Source organism: Culex quinquefasciatus, chromosome 2, assembly GCF_015732765.1.
Source record: "Culex quinquefasciatus strain JHB chromosome 2, VPISU_Cqui_1.0_pri_paternal, whole genome shotgun sequence".
Classification (NCBI taxonomy): Eukaryota; Metazoa; Arthropoda; class Insecta; order Diptera; family Culicidae; genus Culex; species Culex quinquefasciatus.
The window spans coordinates 200389850-200415811 of NC_051862.1; the positions used below are offsets into that span (position 1 = coordinate 200389850).

Sequence of the window (25962 nt, forward strand, 5' to 3'; positions counted from 1 at the left end):
TGACCCCAGACTGGCGTCATCACTGGTTTTTAGCGAGAAGTGATTTTGCTGGAAAAAGGGTTATTTTGCAATTTGTCGAGTTTTGTGCAATTTGATAAGCTTGTACAGTTTTGCTGAGATAGAGCACGTATCATTTGTGTGTTACTTACAAATCACGAATTTTCCAAAACTGTCAAGGAGATACGGGACGACAGTTCTCCTTTTCAACGATAATCAATTTCGAAATTCGACTATTGTTCTATTTATCGTCTTTAACACACATATTTTTGTCAGAATTTACAGTCCAGGCTGGATTGTCCAATTTTTCGATTCTTTGAAGATTCGATTATCCGAAGTTATGGGACTTCGGATAATCGAGTCATGATCAAAAATATTTTTTTACTATTCTTTTAATTTCGTACTTTTAAAATCAAGTTCAAGATTTCATTTGAATGCTACAAATTTTAATAATTGATTGCTTATTAAATTACTGAATCCATTTTTTCATATTCAATCACGGCCATTTTGATAGCCATAAAAGATTTAAAAATTCTAAATCACTTTAGAGTAGTTAAGGGGTCATACTTATTTCTGTATAGTTTTCATTTCATTGAGAAACGTTTTTGAAATCATAAAAAAATCTTGTAGATACACTATAATTTAAAACCCGTTGATTTAAATAAAACTCTCTAACCTTAAAATGGCCTGTCTAGTCTTAAAATAGTTATACTCTAAAAAGATCAATTCTGTAGTTTTTTTTTAATAGGTCCAATAAACCAAATTTCCAGTTTTTGATTTTTGTGTGTTTTTAAAACCGCCTTGAGTGAGGGATATTAAAAACAACCGAAAAGCAAAAATTGAAAATTTGAGTTATTGGACCCTTAAAAAAAACTCCGCTATTCTTTACGAAATCGAATAAACTCAACTTTTTAACTTTTAAGGGGCTTCCCTACGATCAAAGAAAGCATTTTGAATGATTGATTTGTCCATATAAGCTATTACATAGCTATTACACTACAGCAAACAAACAAACTCGCACTTTTTTGCCTGCTTTGTTTGCTTGCCTGGATTTGTTTGTAGAAATGTCAGCCTCCCTTGTTTGCGAGTTTGCCGCAAACAATTTTGCGAGTTTGACAAACTGTCAAACACAAAAAAGTGCGAGTTTGTTTGTTTGTTTGCGGTAGTGTAATGGCTCCTTAAGTATTCAATCATCAAGTCAAATTTAAAAATTTGTGACCGTTAAGTATCATTATTACGGTCATGCAGATTGTAAAAATAATGCAAAATATTAATACATTTGATTTGATTAAAAATGCATAATTAAACGTAATTAGTATCGAATTGATTTTTAAATGTTATGTTTAGAGGATAAAAAAGCAACTTCTAAGGCAAGGTAGATTTCAAATTTTGTTTATTGTTTTTTTAAATAAATAGTAGATTTCTCATTTTTTTTCATTTCAAATTGTTAACAAAATTCTGTACAGTTTTCGGATCTAAAAATCGAACAAAATAGATGCAGAATTGATGTTGAAAAAAAATTGAACTGAAGATAGCTTGGCAACTTTTGGTTTGATTTTCGTTGTTGAAAATGAAAAAAAATGTGATTTTTTAATATCTCTTAAATAAAAATATTCTTTAACACTTGCAAACTTAACCGACTGTATCTCGGCGAAAACTCAACCGATTTGGATGGTTTTTATTGCATTCGATCCGGAAGAATGCCAAGAATCACCTCCAACAAGGCAGATCCAAAACAGATGCGTCTATCGTTAGTTACAATAAAAAAGGCATTTCCAACTTTTTTTTCCAAGAGTTCAAAGAGCCGGTGAAGATGCATTTCCAACTTTTGGGCTACAAGTGTTAAATTTCAAAATCAAACCTTACTTTTCAAAAGAACGCAAGTTGAAAAAAATGAAAGTATATTAATTAAATTCTTTGGTCTAGTAAGTCTAGTTAAAGCTATTTACAGTTTCGTAGAGAATTGCCCATCAGCGATTCCGAGCTGCATAAGACATTCAGGTACAAAACTTATCAACATTTTAGTTTTGATTTTAAGTAGTTTAATGAATGTAGGATTGCTATTATGTTTGATATATTTTAAATTTTTGGAGAATGGCTTTTTGGGTCTTAACTGACCTTTTCAAATATCTTTAATTTAGGTTAGATTTAAAAGTAAATAATTGTTTTTTACATTTCACAAGATTTCAACAGCTCAAGTAGCACATTACATGGTTACATTGTGCCACTGTCACATAAGCAATTCCAAGCCCAAGACCTTCGAGAGCCCAAGCTTAGCTCAGCCATAAGAAAGAGGCATTTTCTGTACCCAGTCCAGGCCAACCTTGGATGCAAGAAAATCCCTGACTCTATCCGTAGAGCTGAGCCGCCGCGTACGCCACTGTTTACCAAACATATCTGCGAAAGTTTTAGTAAATATTTACGACACGGATGCTAAAATATTTAGCAAACTGGTGAGGTGAAACGGTTACGACCAGCAGGGAGTTCAAGCACGTGTTTGTCTTATAAACTTGGGGGAAAAGTTGAATCTTTTATTATGGCGGGAAAACTTCGCAGGATCATGATCGAATCAACGTTGAACCTTGATGAAGCACACCAAAATTCTGCACCAGGAAGTCATCGTTCCATCGAGGCAAAGTCCACGCTGGGGTTCCAATTGAAAGGCCGTCCGTGACCAATCCAATTGTTGTTGTGTGTACATTTGTGCAAATACTGCACTCGTTTGCTGATTTGTACACTTCTGTTGGTATCAATTTCAGTTTTGTAACTTCGCCGAGCTGGGTCCGCTGGCTTTTCCGCTGACCACCGCACATTAAAAGGGCATCCGTATAGCTGCTACTGGGCACTGCTGGTCCGTCGAAAATCCAGCAGCATGGTTCAACAGCTTATGACACACATAAAAATCGATACTGTATTGTTTTATTTTGCTGCCGGTTTTTTTCCCCCTTTTCTCAATGGTCAGCAAATATTTGTCGCTTTATTTATTGCTGCGAGCTCTGACTCTGGTATCGTTGAGGCGAGCTGAAAAATGGTCACACTTTTTCAAATGAAAACACACTTCATAAATGTGCACGTTCAAAACAGTGCCACTGGGTCAGTGGGTCTCTAAATGCTGCTCGTTGCCATTTTTTTTTGCTCAAGGTGTACCAACTACACCCCGATGCAGGTACCTGGGTTACACGGGAACTGGGACTGGCCGTCCACGATGGTGGCGTCTAATGTTGGTAAATTGTTTGGAAAACCTAGTTTGAAAACTTACTCTGCAACGATTTCTAGAGCAGTGCACAAAGGGGTTTCTAAGCCAAGCCTGGCTGCGACGGTTCGTAGGGGGTCCGAACCATCAGCGGTTCCATGGTGTAACGGTTAGCACTCAGGACTCTGAATCCTGCGATCCGAGTTCAAATCTCGGTGGAACCTACTTTTTGTGCGGTGGTTGATAAAAGTGTTGATGAGGTCTGTTATCTTAGAATAGATCTCTTATGTTTCTCTAGCTGCTGATATCGTTGTTCTCTCTCTTTGATAACGGGAAGAGTTGGGATAAAGTGTTATAAATATCAAATCTGACTTTGTACATCACCGTTCGGCTGTGATTCAGATTTTTAAATAAGTAAACTGCCCATGATCGCATAAATGTCCCATATGCATTTTCATCGATTCCGAGTTATTGATGCAGTTTGGTTCAAAATCGTGTGCTATTTCAAAAGAGCCTATAACATCTAGTAGGGTAGGGTAGTCATCAATGAGACACTTTTGGTTTTCAACTTTCAACGATTTTTCTAATTTTTTCATCAGCATGTCTTAATGTGCTTTTAGTTGCATTATCTTTCTTTTAATGTGTTCTATCATTGACCAAAATATGAGATCGATCCGACATCTACAGCCAGAGTTATTCAACTGTCTCATTGTAGACGCACTTGGCAGGAACAATGAGACAGCTGGGGAACAATGAGACACTCTACGAAAATCAACATTTTTCTAGCAAAACATCATGTTTTTGTATTGTTCCATTGCAGGTGACTTGCCTTGAACATTTTAGAGGAATTTTGCCAACATGAAACTTTTAATAACAAAAGTTACACTAAACAGTATTTAAATTTTGTAAAATCCATATATTAATACCAAATAACTTTGTATTTTTGGTTAAATGAAGTTTAAACTGTATAAATATGCCAAAAATCACTTTTAATTCATGTTTTGAAAGATTTCCATCGATTTTGAAAAGTTTATGGAAGAAAAATCAAAGTGTCTCATTGTTACCCATGGGCTGAAATTAGTGGGGAACAATGAGACAGTCCTGGATTCTGGGTGTATTTTAAATTTTGGCCAAATCTAATGAAAGGACATTGTAGCCCAACTTAATCCCTATGGAACGTCGAAAGACATTTGAAGAAATATTAGTTTTGGTGTAAATGGCAGCCTACGATCGAAAAAGTATTTTTTGTCCATGATTTACTTTTACACCCCAGAATCAAACATTTATGAATTACTTTTCAAGGGAGTGTCCATAACCAAAGCCACTTATATGGCAGACGTGTATCCAGTAGGCACACCTTTCCCCCAAATATGAGCCTGATTGGTTGAAACTACGACTTATGAGAGCCATTTTATCATTGTTCCCCGTGTCTCATTGATGACTACTCTACCCTACTTTGTTATAGAAATCAGGAGGAAATCCAGTTTTTTCGCGAAAATTTAACACGTAGCCTTATGTATGGGACAAACTTCAAATACGTTTTTCTCAGCTTGCTGTTTTTGCATATGGGACATTAATGCAAACATGGGCAGTAAACCGTTTGCTAGAAGTTAGGCTACTACAAGTACCGTAAACCGTGGCGACATTGATGGGATTTCAATTTAGTTTCCAAATTCTTTTCCAATGGTAAGACTTGTCTCAAAATTTATACTTTTTAAATATATACTGGGGTGGCCATACCATATCCATGTATGTTTTTTAAAACCCATTTTTTCAACAGAGCTTTAAAAAAACTTTCGTTGAAAACTGCTATTAAAATATTAAGGTGACTTTGACGTCACTGTGTTATTATTAAATACAGCCTCAAAGTGTTACAATTGAAATAAAAACTTCAAATTAATCAATTGAAAAGTTGCTTTGAAAGATTTTTTTTGAATAAAAAAATCATTTCAATGTTAGTTTAACTAGTTTTGTTAACTGCTTATAAATAATACACAAATTAAAGGTTAAGTTATTAAAAATTCTCAATTTCGATCAAATTGAATTATAAATTAAAGTTTTCATATAATATCAAATTTGGATTCCACCAAAAAGAATTTCGTAGCATGTATCAACCAAAATAAAATTTACTAAGAAACTTGTTCTATTGAAAATGCCTTCAAATCTGCAGATATTTTTGAATTCCGTTTCAATAACACTTAAAACTTGTATCTTAGAAACTAATTTCAATTGTTCTTAGTGTTAAATTGTCCAAAGAATCCAAAAATACATTTTTGGATTTTAACTCATTTTAATCGAGAAAATCAATCGAAACTTCGGATAATCGACTCTGGACTGTAATCCAATTTATCAATGTTTCATAATTATCGTTTACTAACTTTTAAAACCTTTAAGCTTTTTTGAGAACTACTTTTTGAGCTACTTTAAGCACTGCACTACCACCAAAGTTTATATTCTGTAAAAAAAAAAATCATCCTAACAATTTCACTCTGGTTTAAGGTCCTTCTTCATAAAAAAAATCAAAGTGATTAGAGTTTACAGAATATGTCTAATTCATTCTAATTGTATACAATAAAAACGTTACATAATCCACCATTAGGTGGTTGGTGCCTTCCTCACATTTTGAGTGTAATGCTAGGTAATATCTGAGATCTGGCATCCACAATGTTCATAAATAACACTTAAGTGCTTATTACTTTTGATAGGATCGTCAGATCTTTAATCTACTGAACTCGTTGGAAAGGTCTTTTGATTACCTATCCACCGACAAGTCGTATGATAGATCCGGACAACTTGTTCATCGAAATATATGAGATCCGGCCTCTAAAAAGTTCATAATTAACACTTAAGTGCTTATAACTTTTGATAGGGTTGTCAGATCTGCAATCTTTTGAACTCGTTGAAAAGGTCTTTCGAATACCTTTCTAAAAATAAATAACATGGCGAGGTTTCTTACAAAAACCACCCTTTTTACAATCTTCCGGACTTTTGTTAAATTTGTTTTTTAGCATAACTTTTGAAGTACTTAACTAAACTTTATCATTTTCAATACCGACATATGGGACCCCAAGACGGATCAAATGAGACCAAAACGGTCTAAATCGGGTCAGCCAGTGCAGAGACACCTCAGTGCAATTTTTTTTTTATCAACATCCCACCACACACACAGACATTTGCTCAAAATTTGATTCTGAGTCGATATGTATACATGAAAGTGGGTCTAGGAAGTCAAATTAAGAATTTCGTTTTTCCAATGATTTTATAGCCTTTCCTCAGTAAGGTGAGGAAGGCAAAAAGGTTACCAAGATTAATGCATATAAAATACTGAAAATTATGGAAGAAGAACAAATATCAAAAATAAAATAAGAAAAGTAATTTTTTTTGTAGAACAAAAGTTGCTCAAGATGTAGAGATTAAGTTAAACTTACAAATCTAAGTAACATTTTAATTTCAATCTACTATACAAACAAATAAAATTATTATTTTTTCAATGTTTGACTGGGTTTTGAAGTGCGCTGTTATCCAAATTATTTTTTTATTTTTTAAATTATTCTTTTCTTTCAATTTAAATAGTTTAAGGTATTAACAAATGGTTGACAGGTGATCAAAAGATATAAGGCGGGAAAGACAAAATGTTGAAAGACTAATGGTCAACAATACGTTTTCGTAATAGGAAAAAGTCTCAGTTCAACAAGTTTCTGATAAAATTACAGTAGCATTTTTTCACTCAAAAATATTACAGAAACTAGAAACTCACAAAACTCACAACACTAATCAAGAAAAAAAATATAAATTAATGGAACAAAACTAACAGAAATATATAAAAAAAACAAGTTAAAAATTATTTTGAGGGTATATAAAACACATTGAAATGTTTTGAAATTCAGACTTTTTCCAATGTCTGTTTTTCTAAGAACTGCGTGTTTCCAAAATAGGAAAAATTACAAGAAAATTACTGAAAAAGAATATTTTTTTTTAAAGAATAAAGAATCTTTAAATATGTTTGAACGAATGAGAAAATTCACAAAGTTTTTACTAAACAAGAATTAAATATTTGTATAGATTGAAAAAACTCACAGAAAGAAACATTATTTTGAAAAAAAAAAACTTGTTAGAATCAAAACCAAAATAATTTAAAAAAAACTTCATGTTTGACAGAATGAAAAAAAAATCAGTTAAATATCACGGAAATATGAATACATTATTTTTAAAGAAAAAAAAATTCTTGGCGAAATGTTCGAACTCAGACTTGTTTCTTTTGAAGAATATAAAACCTCTCAAAAATAATATTATAACAAGGAGAAATTATTTTGTGTGAGATATGGCGCTATTCAAAATGTTTGCGATGAAATACTTTTGGTTGAATTAAGCCTCAAGTTCTTGAATAATTATTGTATTGTAGTACTTACCGAAACCCTCTGAAATGCATTATACACATTGAAGCGGCCTTTACAGAATCTACAGAAGAGAATCTATGATGAGGAGTGAGTTTTGAGTGAGTGGTTGTTGAAGAGTCTATGTGTTATGCAATTTTAATGAGATGTCAAATTGTCAGCAGATACTTCAGCATTTGAATAAGTTTTTTTTATAGATTTATTAGGCTTGGCAATCGCAGTGTTTCCATGGGTTGAAAATGAAAATCAAAACCTTGGGAACTATTAAAATTCCTTTGCCCGACCCGAGAAATCATACTCTAGTCGTCTGATCCACATTGCACAATACCTTATCGAATTATCGATTTTTATCTTCGGAGTTCAACTGAACCGCGTTTTCCTCAACGTGGGCAACGTCAGACGACCCCGCGGCTGAAGTTGAATCCATTGTTTACGAAAACAGTTGCGCGCTTGCTTGAAACACAATCCTTTAGACTAAACACACACACTCATACTTTCTCCCTGTCTTTAAAGAGTGGCCCCCCGTTAGTAGCTCGTACTAACGTGCGAGCGTTCGAATCACGAATTTGAGACTTTCCCTTCGTTTTTTTTTCTTTTATCTTCAAACATGACTTGGCTGTGGAGCGTATGACGGGTTCCACAAGTACGTGATTTTTGCCAGTACGCAAATCAGCGAATCGAGTGAGTTGACCGCCATCTTTATTACGGTATTTGGCCCGCCGCAATGCATCCTGGTTGCAATTGCATCTCTCGCCACTTGATTTGGCGGTACTTTTATAGAAGGGCAGAGTGAGGAGGTGTTTCCGGGCGAACTAGCGTCCAGATTGTGATATCTGGTTACATTTTGACGCTTTGGAGCAAACTTCGAACTGTTACTTAATTTAAAACAAAAGTCAGAAAAAAACTGTCAATTTGTATTACAAGTGGCAATCTGACCACCACAGTTTACAAACGATATTTTTCGCATGCTTCTATCTAGAATTGTGTCCATCAGTTGAGACCTACAATCTCCCAAAAGCTGTTATTTTGATTAGTTTCTAATCAAAATACAAATGTGACAATTGAGCACAACACTGACGTTCTGTCGGACCGCCAACATCGCGCCGCATCGCCCAGAAAGCGGACCATCTGGTGCCAAGTGTAAATTAATCCACATTTGCAATTGCACTGGACTCGTTTAATTCCTGGAAGGAAATTAAATTTTTGCATGGCGTTCTCTGTTCCAGCTTGGGTGGTTTTGGAGGTTAGGTGCGCGCAATCGTCGTTGTGGAGCGAGTTGCAATCAAAGCAAGCGGATAAAACTTGCTACTGCTGCTACTTCGTATGAAGGCAAAGGAAAATGGTTACGCCCACTTGGTGGGAGGAGCCTGGGGTTAATTGCCTGCGTGTGTGTTTGTGAAACGACGACTTGGTGTGAGTAGCAGTGTGGCGATAGAGAATGAAAAAAAAGCCGATGTTCATGCAAGGTGGTGATGATTTTTCACGGTTCAATTTTGTGAGCTTAACAATTTAACAAATTAATTTCAAAAAATATTTAAAAAAAATATTTTTAAAGATAAGGTAATATTAATATTTTACAGCATCAAAAGTAAATTATAAAATATCACGACTGGAAAACGCTGTTGACAGCGTCCGTGAAATCGTGAAACAAACTCTCATGGCTTTTTCATGATTTTCCGTATAAATGAAAGAGAATGAATTCAATAAAACTATGCAAAGCAGTTGGCAATTTAGTGAATTGAATCATCTTTGGAAATTGATTCAATATTTAAATTTAATGGTTTTTAAGTACTTTAAACGTGTACTTAAAATTATCTTTTTTTATTTTACTATTTTAAACGTGAAAATTCAGAAAATTAGCAATAAATTGTTTGAGTGATTTGAAAATAAATTAGGACTCGTTTTTTACATGCTATTGTTATCATTTTCAAAAACAAATGTTTTTGTCACTTCAATGCTTCAATACATTTTTGAATGTTTTTTTTATTACCAAATCAACAACACAAAAAAATAGTGCTAAAAATTTCATTATAGCACGCATTTGAGTGCTCAAGAACTTGTTTCGAATAGTAAAACTTTTCGACAATTTTTTGGTTCCTAGATCTAGTTTTGTAAATGACTTCTCAAAGAACAGTTTTTTGAAAGTACTCATCTTTTTCTCCTCCTAAAAAGTTAAGGCCTGATCTACAATGTTCGAACATTATTTTTTCCTATAACATTCATTAAAATTAAATTTTGCTTTGAATATTATGAATAGTAATTCAAAGTAAGGTTAGACGACCAGAAACGTCACAAAGCTGACAACACAATTGATTTTTGTACATCCAGATTTATTTTTTAAGAGGTTCTACAAGCTATTGTCTTTCATATATTTGTAGGACCTTTAAAAAAAGCTCTAGATATGTAATATATTTAAATGTTTATTTTTTTCATCATTTCTTTAACACAATTTTAGTAAACAAAAATAAAATAAATTTCAATTTTGAGCCTAGGTTTCACAATTTTTAACCTCATTAAATTAAAATCTAGAGAAAATCGCTAAATATCAATTAAGTTATCAAAAAAGGGGGGCCTTAAAATGCCCTATTTATTTTAAATACAAAACCAATATTATACAATTGTGTTTAAAACATTCTTGAATGAAAATATAAATAATTTAGAAGATACAGAGAAAATTGCTATGGAGCACCCAATTCTAGTAGTAGAAATGTCAATTGGGTCCTAAAATGGAGCTTAGATTGCTGATATTATTGTTTGCAGCGATAAAGCTTATTTTTCTGAGTACAATGACCCTTTGTACGACCACAAAGAGTTTAAAATGGATTTTTACATCAATTTTGAAAAATTAACCTCGCGGTCCTTCTTGACAGAAAAGCTCCTACTTGACAGCTCGTTCCAAGGGAACCATAGTTGATCCATCGAAAAAATGTTGTCTTGTCATAAAAATTTTTTGCATTAAAATGAAAAAAGTGATCAGAAATTGTTTTTAATCGTGTTTTTTACCGTTGTACATAAAAATTTACAAAGGGCTTTAGTACCCAATTCTTCCATAAGAAATTACATGGTAAAAAAGGCAAAAACTGTTCGAGTGGAAGTGGTCCATAGCAAAACCTTTAATTATGCAATTTTTTTGGACAAATGAGAACCGGAAATAAATTTTATTTACATTTGGTTGGTTAAAACTTTGTGGGGTCCTTCCCTATAACCAAAGAAGCCATTTTATATCATACAAGCTGTCATACAAAAATGGTACGTAAATATTCGTAAATCTGTAACTTTTTTAAGGATTTTTCTGATCGATTACGGTCTTCGGTAAAGTTGTTGGTTTTATTAGGAATATTCAGAAAAAATAGGTACAAGGGTTTTCCCCCACTGATTTTGAAATTTAGTTTTAAAAAACATTTCTCAAATTCCGTATTTTTAAATATGTTGCAACTTGAAAATGCAACTATTAAACCAGCTTTTTTAGAAAATGTTCTTTTTTTGAAAAAAAAAAAAAATAAATTTTAGTGTTTTTTTTACTTTAGTTTTTCATGTGAAATTAAATTTGCAATCGAAAGATACAATACGCTAAAATACCTAAAGTTTAATAACAATTTTTCCATTTTTAAAATAGTGTTCATTATTGTCCCTTCCTAAAAATATTTTTTTTAGAAAAGTTCAGGGGATGGGACCTCTAATTGTTCAATGCTAATATCTCAGCAACTAATGGTCCAATAGGATCCTAAAGCCCTGTTGAAGTTTGTCTGTACAACGGTAAACACACGATTAAAACCATTTCTGATAATTTTTTTTCATTGTAATGCAAAAAAAAATTACTTTTTTTCGATGAATCGTCCCCTTGGTACGAGCTGTTAGTTGGTCAAAGTCAAACTAAAAAGTGACGAACTGTCACTTTTACACGGCGCTCACGCACACTATAAAACAATCGTTTGATAGTGTGTGTAAACAATAATATCTCAAATTTAAGCTTAATTTTAGGACCTAATTTTCAATGTTGAAAAATGAAACATTTGTGAAATTTTAAAATATCTTCGATAAAATATTTTGAAAATTTTGGAAACAAGACTATCATTTCAAAAGAGCCATACATTCTAAATTACGTCGCCCCAATCAAAACTTCGGAGGATCTTTTCTGAACTGCAACGAAAAATTCCTCCAGAACTTCAGGCACAACAACAACAATGATACCAGCACGCCACAGACAGATAGAGCCAGCGCTTCGACGCTACCGACGCGCCATCTGCCGAATGCAAGCTGGTACTACGAGTTTGCGTTCCCACTTGACAGCCGCAAACTTTGACGTTTCTCTCGGTTTCAATTTCATCACCAAAACACCAACAAAGCGAGAGAGAGAGAGAGAGAGAGAGGGAGAGAATCACGAGAGAAGAAAGCTCATCGCTAGCCAGCAGTGTGAAAATTTGCCCAATCTATCAGACTGTTCATTCTCGAAGTCTTGTCTCGGCGGGTCGGACCTTTGTGCGAAACTGCGTTCCGAGTTGGGATTTTTTTTCTGCCCTAGTGGAAAAATGATAATTCTGGACTAACCCTGGATTACGGTGGAGTTATTGTAGCGGAAAAGTGACGGAAAGGGTTCCCGGGAGATTCCCGGGGTGATTTCGATCCGTAATACGAGCTGGAATAGTGAGTTTCGAGGTAGTGCACCTTAGAGGGTAGACCCCCCAGGAGAAGTTGCAGTAGAGTAGCTGAAGAGTGTGTGTTGGAAATCTATTTCGAGTGCTAGTGGAGTGAAGAAAATAAAAAGTCAAAATAGAGCTAAAATTGGGAAAAATAAGCTCCAAAGAGCAGGGGACTTGAAGTGGTAAAGTTGCAACGTAAATGTCTAGTGTTGCGTAAATCCGTGCTCGTATGCAGCTGAGAAGTTCTACAGCCTGGTGAAGGTTCCATATTTGGGGAGAGTGGCCATTGTGGAGTGTGTTGTTTTGGTTGCCTAAGAAGAAAAAAGTCCACGTCGTGGAAAAAAATAGCAAAAGAACCCTCTCGACGTTGTCTGCTGCAGTGCGAAGTAATAAAAAAGTAAGAACTCCTGCGACGCGGAGATTGTACCGCAGAAGAAGAAAGGTTCATGTTTTGAAAGTGAATTCATTTTGTGTTTTGCCTGTCGATTCGAGAAGCAGTCACGAGTGTCTGCGAGTCTACGTGGAAAGGTCAACGCAGAGCAGAACATAAAAAGTGCATCCAAGCTGGGATAGAAGAAGGAAGACTGTCGTGGTCGGAATCCCGGGAAGGGAAAACACATCGAGCAACAGAGAAACTTTGGAGTACGTAGGAGAGAAACCTGAGTAGCGCGGTGGTTCCTGCCAGGACTGCAAGGATTCACTTCTAGTCATCAGACATCTAACCGGAACATTCGAGCAAGAGAACGTCAGGAAACATGGAATTTGTGGCAGCCAGAAGGATATTCTGGTTGGCACATTAGCGCAAGAGGGAGATTTTCTAAGGTAGGTTATTTCAATGGTATTCTTACTTTGTTGAACTTAAATAAATTCCCGGGATTCCCGAAATTTTAGCGGAATTATGCATTTTTTTTACTTTTTAGCATCAATGCTTGAAAATGTATTTATAAAACATAATTTGATTTAATTAAATTTATTTGTTGAACAACTAAAATTACGATATTATGGAATGACAATAAGATATCTATTGAAAAAGATCATGTTTATTTTACGTTTTTATTTATCATGACCAAATCGAATGAAAATTGATTTGGTATAATTAAATATCTCAATAATGATTGTGGAAGGAGGATTATTTCAAACAGTTTCGAAATAACTACAGTTTGATGTCAAAATTATACGAATCACTGGTGCCACCATGGGCATTAGAGGATAAAACATAAAAAAATAGAAGCATGATTGAAATAGGAGAAATGATGTTAATATATTTATTAATATGTTAATTAAAAAAAACTTGTTGTGCAATGAAAACACTTTTAAATGAGGCAATTATTAAGCTGTCATTTATTAAGCTGAAAACCATGTAACATAAACCACACCATGAATAAAACCATAACAGATCATTTAAAAATAAACTACTTTGTTATACAGTCCAGACTTGATTATCCGAAGCCTCGATTATGCGAAGTTTCGATTATCCGAATGTATATGAGGGAATTCGAATAACCGAATCACGAACAATTTTTTTTTGTTTTTACCATCTAATAGTTGGTTGCCCAATAAATAGTAAAACACATTTTTTTTTCAATATTTCATCACCGCCATATTGGCCGCCATCTTGTAATTAAATTTGTTTTTATCACTTTAGTAGTAAAGGGAGCTTAAGTATGGCTCGACAATCAAAAATAAGACAACGAAAAAATATATTTTTTTTGCTGATTCGATTTTCCGAAGTGAAATTTTTCCGAAACCATCAGATAATTGAGTCTGGACTGTATAAAGGTGCTTAAAAATTGCAAGAAAACCTTGCTGCAAATATTTGGAAACTGTCATTGTAATTTCGTTAAAAAGTGCTTCAAGTAAAAATGCATGATTATTATGAAAAGTAAACCTTTTATGTTAATGTGTCAATGTTAATATCAATCACATTCACTCAAATTGATTACTGAGGCAAGTTTAAAAGCTATTTTATGATTGCGGATTGATTTTACCCAATGTCAAAACACTTTGATAAAGAAACAGTATTTCTCAACGAAACAATAGCGAAAGTATCTTATTTTGCTTCGTTAAGCTTATAAAATAAGAAAAATTGTGTATTTTCTTGAAGCAGTCAAGCCATTTATTCACCCTTACACCAATTTTGACCATTTAAGTTTCTGTCCTATACAATTTTGTTGCAAAATATTAAAGAAAACCAGAATCAGAACAATTTTTAATAAATTAGTTGAAAAATTTTCGTTTCCCAGGGTTTTTGTAGCCCCGGAAATGGGACGCTCTAGCTATAATCTGCTTTATAGAACTTGATATATTTTGATTCGAGTTGCTAGAAACTTATTTCTAAGAATAGCCATTAAAAAAACCATCCTTGAAAAACTCTTTTGAAAATTACTAAGTTTGGAAAATTAGTTTAAAAGTCATGCGAAGGATAACAAATGTCGGAAAGATAAAAAAAAATCAGAAATGCTTATTTGAAGTGAAAAATTTATTGAGGATTTAGCGTCACTGTTTTTTTAATATAAAACCTTGCAGATGCTGTGAATATTCAAAAACTTTCAGATCCACTTATTACATAAATTTGAAAATATATATGATCTTTCTGATAAAGTAAAATAAACTGACAGCACTGCCAAGAAAAAAATATTTTTTTGGTATGTTTTAGAGAATTAAATAAAACAACTTTTGAGCCAGGACTCAAGGGCAAGAAATATTTGGCAACGTTGCCATTTTTTAAATCGTTTTTGGAAAACTTTGAATAAAAAAGCGAGATAAATCACTTCATTTTTAAATTGAAAATCGGATTTAAAAACAAAAAGTACTCATAAAGTATACTGCCAAGTCAAAACACTATCCCAAAAAACCAGCTAAAAAATTTGCCTCCTATGGTATTGATACCATCATCTTGTAAGAAACTTCATGCTGAACAATTTTGCTTTTGCATATTTTTTTTTCACTTCAGTGCCAAGATACAGCCATCTTAGTAAAATATTAATACCGATTATTCAAAATTCCTTAGGATGGTACAAATTTTATATAATGTTTTTGTCTCCCCCCTTCACAGTTTTCCCGAAAAATCAGGGGGTAAAAAAATATTTTTTCAAAAAACTTAAAAATTTCAATGGAATTTTAAGTACAATCAGCTGAAATTAATTTAAAATGCGTTTCCCTGCGTTTTGTATCACTTTAAGCACGTTTGAGTTGTTTTTTCGATGTTAAAGTTTTTTTTTGCTAAAATTTTTGTTTTCGTAAAATCTTTCATTTTTTGCAAATTAATGATTACAAATCAACTGGACTAGTGTTAAATGCATTTTAAAAGATTATTTCCATGCAAATGCTGAAACTATGGCTTGTTATTTCAATATCTTTATTTTTTTCAAATCAAAACTTTTTGATTTCAAATTTGATTTTGCGTCTAAAAGACATGTTAATTTTTTTCTACTATCTGGTCAAAGTTTTTCATAAATTATAGTGACCTATTTTGTTCCCCAAATTGTCCCTGTTTTTTTTCCTACAACTTTTTACAATTCATCAAAAAATCTGTTCTCAAGATACAGGTGCTAGAACATTAAAATAATATTTTTGTATAGACAGGTAAACAATGTAAACTAAACATACAAATAAAAACAATGACCGAAATTTCGGAGAATCGCTCTTACGTACACAACATATTTGATAGTGAGTTATTTTGGACATTTTAAAAGTGTTAACTTTTTAAACTTTAAACTTTTTCAAAAATGTGTACATTTCTTCGATTTTACGTAAAACATATTTTTGAAAAAAGTTGATCTATTTAAAACTCTAAAGAGTGGGTTCACATGACTGATCCTTGAATTGCCATTTTTTGTTGTAAAACTTTCCATATTTGGGTGTGGCATTACCCGATCGATCGAGTTGGGTAGCACTTTCTCAAGTAATAAAATCAACATCCGTACACGTGAGTGCCCTTGAAAGGCAGTCTGGTTTGTGCCATCGGAAGTGGAAACTTCTACATCAAAATTGCACATCAATTTATGCATGCACGGATAAAATCTACTGCAGGTGTTCTAGCTGACATGATGTGCTCGAAGCTAAAAATCACATGATGAAGAAAGTTTTCTAGATATAACCCATTTGAACACGGTTGATGTCCTTGAAACATTTTTTTTCCTCCCCAAAGACACGTTCCTGAAAGTGTCCCAAACGATGCATCAAGTTCGGTGTGAAGATCAAAAGTTTGCTCCGAGATGCATCGCCCGGGATTTAGAGTGCATCTATGCACGTCTCTTTCGGTTGAAGAAAAACCCGTTACGTAACGTTCGAGAGTTTTCAACAGGCTCCACCCCCCTGAACCCGCCACATCCCGATGCACCTGCCACCACCATGTTGTAACAGCTTCAACCGAGAGATGCGGTGGGGAAAATTGCAAGGTCACACAATGGGTTTTCTCGCCACGGTTAGAGTGCTGTAGCTAAGCTTGTTCCGGGAACAGTGAAACCTTGATAGTTTGACTGTGCGTTTTGTTTGGCATTTGACAAGAATCATTCAGTTAGTGTTGTATTCCTTTTATCGTGGTTCTAATCTATTTAAAAAAATCAAACAATTGGTGCTTTACTGTAGTGAAATACAGCTACAGAAAACCGGGCTCCGAAAAGGAATCGTGCTCAGTTGTAATTTTTCCAACTGCAGCTGGCAAAATACAACCTTCATTCTTCGAGAAGAGTGCACCGAAAACCCATTTAGAGAACGATTCCCAGCCATTTCTAGGAAATATGGCAGAGCTTTACCATTTGCAGCCGCAAATATAAGTGCAATTCCAAATATCGACCCTGAATGCCATTTTCGACTCGATGAAATCGTACAAGTAAATGCTATCGATTTTCCACCCCCTGCTCAACTATTTATAGGTTCGCGCGCGGTTCGCTGTAATCAACAGCAACATGAGGGCCCATCAACCAGGTTGCTAATTTTCGCAGTCACCGCGGGCCCATTTTCACGCATTTTCGAGCAGCCAATTGGCGCAAAATAGACATAACACCGGCATAGCTGCATGGTCGCGAGTTATTTCGAAAAATATCAATAAAAAATAGCTCCCTTCCCCTCACCTTCCACTCTATTACGGGTGTAGTGTAAATAGAGCAAAAAATAGCCAGCAACAAGCGCAAAAGGCCCCGCACAGGTGCGCGAATTTACACTGCCAATTGGCGAGCGGTTGCAAAATGGAGAAGATCTATTAGGGGGGAGTTTGCACAACGTGTTGGCCACCACGTCATTGAAAAAAAATAAGCCAACTCATGTGACTGGCTCTGTTGGAACTTTGAGGAAAGATAAGACAACCCTCTGTGACGAAGGGGAAGACTGATCAATACTTGTTCGGGACTAATTGGTGCATCCTGTAGGGGGGTAGATGCAAATTTAATAAATCGCGTTCCGTTTTTGAAAGGAACTAATTGGCTTGTCTTTCCGTGACATGTTTCCATGTGCTGATGGATGTTATAGGAACGATTTAGACTTGATAAAAAGTCAAGTAACGTACACAGAAAAAAGTTGAATTTTGGAAAGTTGAAAATTTTGTTGGTTGAATATGACCTCTTTTTTGAACCTGAATTTTATTCACCAGTTCCTGAGGTAATATTACACATTTTTTGAACAAAAATCTGTAACCATTCCCTTAGGAACAATATTTTTTCCTTCTGTGTAACGAGTAAGGAATGATGTTTTCCGGTCACATGTTTTCGAGCATTGAAGGCTGCTGATTGCTGGGATAGTAAAAGTCTAACTGTTTTAATAGTCTGTCTTACTATCAAATAATTGCTTTTTAGCGAGTTTTTTTTATAAGAATTCAGAAAAAAAAATATTTTTTTTTGGTTATAGCCAAACAGTTCTGAGAATATGTAATACCTTGATAACTGATCGTAAAAATCGCGAAAAAGGATGTAACATTGGACATGTTCAAGCAAGGTTACGTCGGTTTGATAAATCACATTAGAAATGACAGGAAGTTCTGAAGTTCCTGTCCAAAAGCCGTCTGATTTTCAAAACTACATTTTGAATCTGTTTGGCATACAATTTACTCAAATTACTAAACTGTCAGAGTTGCTAAAAAAAACACTTTTAATGTAAAATCTTATGAATGTTATGAATCTGAAAGCCTCGTTTTGCTTAAAATATGCTTTTTTTAAATTCCAATGTGTGAATATTGAAGTGTTTTAATACCGACACATTTTTTTATGTACAGTCCTGACTCGATTATCCAAATTCTCGATTATCCGATGTTTCGACTATCCGAAGTTCGAATCTGAAGGTGTTTTTTGGGACCTCTACCGAATCATAAATACATATTTTGTCGTGCTTTTTTTTTAATTTTTATTATTTTTAACATAAAATTCGAGTTCGGCGACCTCTTTTCATTCAAATTTGGATATTTTGTTGTCTATTAAATTACAAAATGTATTTTTTCAATACTTTTTATAGCCATTTTGGCCGCCATCTTCGATTTAAAAATTCTAATTCACTTTAGCTTAGTTTATGGCTCATTCTGAATCGCGACAAACAAATATAAGACAACGATTATAATAACCCTAAGATTTGATTATCCGAAGTGTAATTTTGTAGGATCCACACTAGGTTGTCCCAAAAAAAGGCGATGTTGAGGTAAACTCCGGGCTCACCCTGATTTCGATAGGTTTTTGCCTCAGGAACAATGTTTTCATACAACGCAATATTCCCAAAAATCGTTTAGAATTCGCAATTTTCCATTTACCGTAAAATGGCCTGTTTTCATAGAAATATCATTTCTGTTCTAAAACATTTAAAAATTAGTTCGCTTCATAGTTAGGGGTCCCATTAATAATTGTCTGTATTCATTCAGGTATTCACGTATTGATCCAGGAAGTCGGCATTTCAAGCAAAATATTGTAAACGGGCCGAAGCCTACGTGTAAACAAAGAGTCTTTTCTGATCACGTCAGTTGATGTTTACATTAGGAACGAGATGGATATATTTTTTCTACACTTCGGTTCGGCCTATTACAATGTTTTGCCTGATTTTTTATTGGCATCATGTGACATTTATTTTGGCTTAATTGCCGCCAAAATCATCTTGCCACGTTAATAAAAAAAAAAAACAACAATACATTTATGGGTAATTCTCCGCCAACTCACACAGCAGTTGCCCCGACCCCTCTTCGATTTGCGTGAAACTTTGTCCTAAGGGGTAACTTTTGTCCCTGATCACGAATCCGAGGTCCGTTTTTTGATATCTCGTGACGGAGGGGCGGTACGACCCCTTCCATTTTTGCACATGCGAAAAAGGTGTTTTTCAATAATTTGCAGCCTGAAACGGTGATGAGATAGAAATTTGGTGTCAAAGGGACTTTTATGTAAAATTAGACGCCCGATTTGATGGCGTAATCAGAATTCGAAAAACGTATTTTCATCGAAAAACACTAAAAAGTTTTAAAAATTCTCCCATTTTCCGTTACTCGACTGTAAAATTTTGGAACATGTCATTTTATGGGAAATTTAATGTACTTTTCGAATCTACATTGTCCCAGAAGGGTCATTTTTCATTTAGAACAAAATTTTTCATTTTAAAATTTCGTGTTTTTCTAACTTTGCAGGGTTATTTTTAGAGTGTAACAATGTTCTACAAAGTTGTAGAGCAGACAATTACAAAAATTTTGATATATATACATAAGGGTTTGCTTATAAACATCACAAGTTATCACGATTTTACGAAAAAAAGTTTTAAAAAAGTTGGTCGTCATCGATCATGGCCGTTCATGGTCACCCGCGACAGACACGGACGACGAAACAAAGAGAAACGCAAAAAGTAACTTTTTCAAAACTTTTTTTCGTAAAATCGCGACAACTTGTGATGTTTTTAAGCAAACCCCTTATGTCTATATATCAAAATTTTTGTAATTGTCTGCTCTACAACTTTGTAGAACATTGTTACACTCTAAAAAATAACCCTGCAAAGTTAGAAAAAACACGAAATTTTAAAATGAAAAATTTTGTTCTAAATGAAAAATGACCCTTCTGGGACAATGTAGATTCGAAAAGTACATTAAATTTCCCATAAAATGACATGTTCCAAAATTTTTACAGTCGAGTAACGGAAAATGGGAGAATTTTAAAACTTTTTATTGTTTTTTCGATGAAAATACGTTTTTCGGAATTCTGAGTACGCCATCAAATCGAGCGTCTAATTTTACATAAAAGTCCCTTTGATGCCAAATTTCTATCTCATCACCGTTTCAGGCTGCAAATTATTGAAAAACACCTCTTTTTCGCATGTTCAAAATGGAAGGGTCGTACCGCCCTCCGTCACGAGATATCAAAAAACGGACCTCGGATTCGTGATCAGGGACAAAAGTTACCCCTTAGGACAAAGTTTCACGCAAATCGAAGAGGGGTCGGGGCAACTTTTCCCGATTTCGTGTGAGTTGGTAGAGAATTACCCTTATTCATTTAGTAAAATAAAAATGGCGAATTTTCAAAATTCCTTATGGAAACTAAATTTTGTCACTTACAACTCTTTTTCAGCTATTACCAGCACGTTTTATGTTTCCAAACCTTTTGGATACTTTATAATAGCAATCGACATGAATAATCAAAAGATTTCATTAATTTGACCATGGGACGTAAGCGCCATTATGAAGAAAGGCTTTTTCTATAAACCATGTTTGGTACACTGCCCATTATTGGAGATTCGGCTATTATGCCAAACCAAGTACTCCAAGAAAAACGCATTTTGTGTTCGTTAGCAAATCTTTACCACGGCAAATTTTAATGGGAATGGAATTTTAGCCGTTTAGTGTTTTGCATCGGCAGCCAAAACTTAACAATATTTTAGTAAAATTCAAGTTTCAGAAGATGCGTTGGGACATCATCTACCACTTGGAGCAATAATCTCGATTTTGCCAAAAGTGGATAATAGCCGTTATTTTCAAAGATAGGCGTACAAAATATATTTTTTTCAAAATTTTGGTGAAAAATCCCAAAAAAAAAACAATGCACTTTTTGTGCACAATAAAATGCACAAAATCAGAAACATCAAAAAAAAAATTGAACTTTAGAAAAAAAAAGTGTTTATGGTCAGAAAAGAATTATTTCTTAATGTTTTCGGGGACATCATATTGTAATGAGACAGAGTAGTTCTTTTTGACCCTTTCGTGCCTGATGGGTCATATATTACTCAAAAATCAAAATTTTTGAAAGTAGCCTATGGTATGGTTCCTCTGTATGGTCCTCAGGATCATTTTCCCACCGTCAACTAAATTTTTTTTTTAAATTCATGCTTGAAAGGGTTAAAGAATCTTTTCAGAAAATTCTGGAAAGGACAGAAAATCTTAGACCAAGTCATTTTTTTTATAAAAAGCTGTCACAACCTAAAGCAATTATTTGATTCTTTGGAAAAAAAGTTGCTTCATTTCAATTTCGAACGTAGTACCCATGTTTGCCCATTTTTGAAAAAAATAAATAAATTAAATAAATAAATCTTTATTAATGCAGCTTTTTGTTGCTTAGATTTAGTCACGCAAACATATAAAAAACAGGAAAAATTAGATTTTCTTAATGTTGGTAAATTACCCCTTGTTTTTTGATTACCGATATCTCGGGAACTAATTGTCCGATTTACATTGTTATAAAATGAAAATGTGGTGATTTTTTTTGCTCTTTCCAATGAGAATTAATTTGAAAATTATAATAAAAAAGATAACATTTTTGAAAGGGCTTTTTTACTGAAAAACTTGTTTTTGTCACTTTCAAATGTTAGGCTGGATTTTAAAATCTCGAAATATTTTTTTGTAAGAGCAGAAATTTCATTAAATTTATTTTTCTAGATTAATAAAAATCGGTCCATTAGTTCCCGAGTTATCGGTACCGAAACCGGTAATTAACAGTTAAAAAAAAAGATTTCGCAAAACTCTGTTCCCAACTCGTCGCTGACTCTCGTAACAAAATCGGATGCAAAATATTTCTATCGCATCCCCGTCTCGTTGGTATTTCCAATAAATGCTTGTTTACATCGGCAGCGTGCCGCCGCCACCACATGCTCAGAATGAAAACAAACTCAAAGTGCGACTGAGTGGTGGTGGTGAGGACACCACTTTCGTTCACTTTATTGAATGTGATTGATACACTCATAGAAGAAAGCTGTGAAATGTAACAAAACTGCAAAAAGTTTCACGTCTTCTTGTCTGAGTGCAACAAATAAAAAGAGAGTATCGAGCAAGAATTTCCCTTATGGTGGGTTGTACTGAGTACGCGTGCCAATTATTTATTAGGAAGACGTGACGCGACGCGCCGGTCTGACCTCGTTGCGCGAGTGAGTGCAGATCCACAGCTGGGCTTCCTGGTTGAAAGTGGGGAGGACGCATCATCATTTGTTTTTTTTGTTTACAGCTGAGGTTGTCGTAAAAAATTGAGAAATTTGCGGAATTGAAGGATTTAATGAAATTTATTTCAATAGTTAAATTAAAATAAAATTTAAAAATTCAGTCAAGACGCCCACAATCAGCCACAACTGGAAAATCGCTCCCCGTGAAACGCCCATTGTTGAGTGATCCGCTATGAGATTTGATACACATTTCTAGCTTGATGTGTAGCAAACAAGTTGTCATTTCATGTGGAGACGATCCACTATATCTCTCAAGGTTTAGGAGGAGGTGTTATTGTGACACCACCTGACTTCACGCGAGGTGACAACAACAAGTATGTAACGAGTGTTCGTATAGTACGAGGGTACAATTATCGCGATAACTTGTATCGGGGCTTCAAAACTGGCGGCGACAATTGGGCAGAACGACAGTTAGATTAGTTTGTTGAAGTGTTGCCACTTAGCGGTTGTGAGCACTCTTCAATATTTACGTTAAAAGTGGTAGACGTTTTGCGACTGTGGTTAGCACAAGAGTTGTTTTCAGCAAGAATCGTCGCGTATAATTGATTGAAATTGAAGTTGAATGTTGACAACAATCTAGAAGACATGTAGGTTACAAGTTGCGTCAACCAAAATCGACACATCGAAAAGCTATTTCGAGCCCGAACAAGCGAGTTCCCAAATTGACGAATTACGTATTTTGAAGCTTGTTCAAACAGTGTTGTTGATAAACAATCTGCTCGTCGCCTGTCGCATCCTATTTACGGTGTTGCTCCGCGGGGTCGTCGAACACGCCAACTCCCCAGGAAATTCACCCAGGCACATTTTCGCAGGTATGACGTTGCAGTCGTTGTGTAATGGCGCGTTGGTTTTATTTTCCGAGACGGGAATGTCCGCCGAACTTGTGGGGGTTGGTTGATAAAATACCTTTCTATGAACACAGCACCACCAAAGTTGTTTTTGTTTGCAGATAAAGTTCACATGGTGCGTGGTCGTTATGCTCGAACCAGACCAGGTATCGACTCCGATCAAGATGAAGTTCGTTGAAGCGTAAAGTAGAGGATTCACCTCTCCTTTCGCCGAACGAGTTGCTGCACAAACGAGCGAAGCAAAACTTCACGCTCACGATGGATGACGATGAAGTGATGGCGAATTTTCCCCAATTGATGGAAATATTGGCTTCGATAGAGCGCCGTCACGGACCGAGTACACGGAGAAAAAAGAGTTCCCAAAATCGTGAACAAGCGTTCATGAAAATGGGAACCTCGAACAAAATGTTCAAATCCCATGGTACGATTTTGAAAAACGTACCATGAAATTTGAACACTTTGTTCGAGGTTCCCATTTTCATGAACGCTTGTTCACGATTTTGGGAACTCTTTTTTCTCCGTGTAGGCCGTTGTGTCTGTTTTGTACCAGCAGCATGTCGGATGCCGGACATAGACAAGCGGACGAAACAATGCTGATTTATTTTGAATAGATTTTGAATCCCAAGAATTCCAATTCCCCTTGTCTGTGGCCAAACGCCTAGACGAAAGAGAGAAAAACAAGGTTATTGATCGGTGATATGTGCGATTTGATAACACAATGCCTACACAACAATGACGCACGAGTTTTTTTTTTGTTCACTGAACCAGACTGGATCACACGACTTTGAAGTCTGTGTACCATCATCGCACGCGGGAAAACGGAAATGAAGCGCTGCACGAGACGTGGCCGACCCTTTTTTGTTGCGCGGTTGACAGGGGCCTGACAGTTGGGTTCCCCGTGGGGAGTTTGACTCTGACTCAGCGTGATGGTGGTGACGTAAAGGTTCGCTAGAGTGACAAATGCTTTGTTGTTATCTCGCTGCTCGCTGTTCGGCAGTTATCCAGTTAACGGGGTAATAATCTCAAAAGATCTCCCCGGACTGTACGCTAAGCTCGCGAGTAATCTACATACACTTTGCAGAGGTTGTTTGTCAACAAAAGCGAGGGACTAAGCATACAGTACACAGGGTGTGTTTACGGAGCGTTGAAAGTATTGCGCGGTTAAATTACTCTTTGATTTAAAAAATAGCTCACATGTTTTGCTTTCTTTATGCGCTGCAGTATTTAAATTTGTGCGTGGAAGCACGTGATACTTTGATGTTATATTAATTTACTTTAATAAAGTTTTTTTCGTTCTGCTCATTTTTTTTAATTCATCTGTCTTTAATTACTTCCAAAAAATATTTTTTTTTTTAATTATTTTAGGTTAATTGAAGCAAATTAAAAAGAAAAAAGAAATAATTTTATTTCGTGATCACAAGTTAAAAAATTTCATGATTTAATTTAAAACGTCAATCTTTTATCAAACATTCAATAATGTTATTTAAACATTTTCACCAATAGGTTTAAAATAAAGCAGGGGGAATAAAGGTTTTGCAAATCAGCCAAGGGGGGGGAATGCAACTGAAAGGTTGAGAACCACTGCTTTAGAGAATGTTTGGGTATGAACCCAAGAACAACAATCGAAAACAAGACATCGAAAAAAAATGTCATGATCCGATTATCCGAAGTGATTTTTTTCCGATCCTTTCGGATAATCGAGTAACAAGTTTTATGGAAACAACATCGGAAAAATGAGTCAAAATTATCTCTTCAAAAAAGAATAAAAAAGGTAAAAACAATTTATTATAACTTTTAATTTCAAGTTTCAGTTTCAGTCAATCCTTATGACAAAAAACATGACCAGTTTTGGGTTTTTTATTATATTCCAGTTTTTTTACTTTTTTTATTTGTTTGTCAGATTAAGGATTAGGTCATATTGCTTGACGATTTGCTGTTTTTTCAAATTTAAAGAAGTTATTTTGAATAACTTTTGATGGAAACATTCTATAGATTTATTTATTAGTTGATATAACCGACATAGTGCTGATATGTCAACATTTGGTGTTCGAGGGAATTACATGCTGTTTCTTATATTTCCTCAAAAAAATAATAAAAAATGTGAATTACACACTTTTTGAATGTTGTTGTTTATTTCATGAAAGTAGTTTTAGTTTAAAAAAAACAAAGAAAATTATCGTTATATCAGTAACAAAAAAACATCGAAAATGTTTTTTATCGTTATTTTGAAAATGTTGAGTTTTGTTTTGACATTCGAAAATACTTTTTTTTGTCATTACTGGAAATTGGAAATCAAGTCAATGTCTGCCAAATACGAGAAGGTTTTCCTTTAAACTCAATACCACAAAACTATTTTATCTCTATGTTTAGACTTAACTAGATTAACATTTGTTTTTTTAAATAACATTCTACTACCAATTTAGTACTATTTAAAAAAAAATCAAAATAAGAGGTTTTCGAAAAAAAACCTTGACTCAATTCGGATTGATTAAAAATGGTTTTCCAACATTTTA

The 25962-nt window shown here is 34.6% G+C and overlaps 1 protein-coding gene and 1 non-coding gene across 2 annotated transcripts in view; both read left to right on the forward strand.

Moving 5' to 3' along the window:
* The first annotated feature begins 3342 nt into the window (after positions 1 to 3342).
* On the forward strand, positions 3343 to 3414 carry Trnaq-cug. The gene has a single exon. It is a non-coding gene; the product is annotated as a tRNA-Gln (tRNA).
* Positions 3415 to 12013: 8599 nt separating this feature from the next.
* The window catches only part of LOC6046111, a 98106-nt gene continuing 84157 nt past the window's right edge, over positions 12014 to 25962 (forward strand). Inside the window, 1 exon segment of the mRNA XM_038257065.1 lies at positions 12014 to 13046. The gene's annotated coding sequence lies outside the window, so the exon portion shown is untranslated.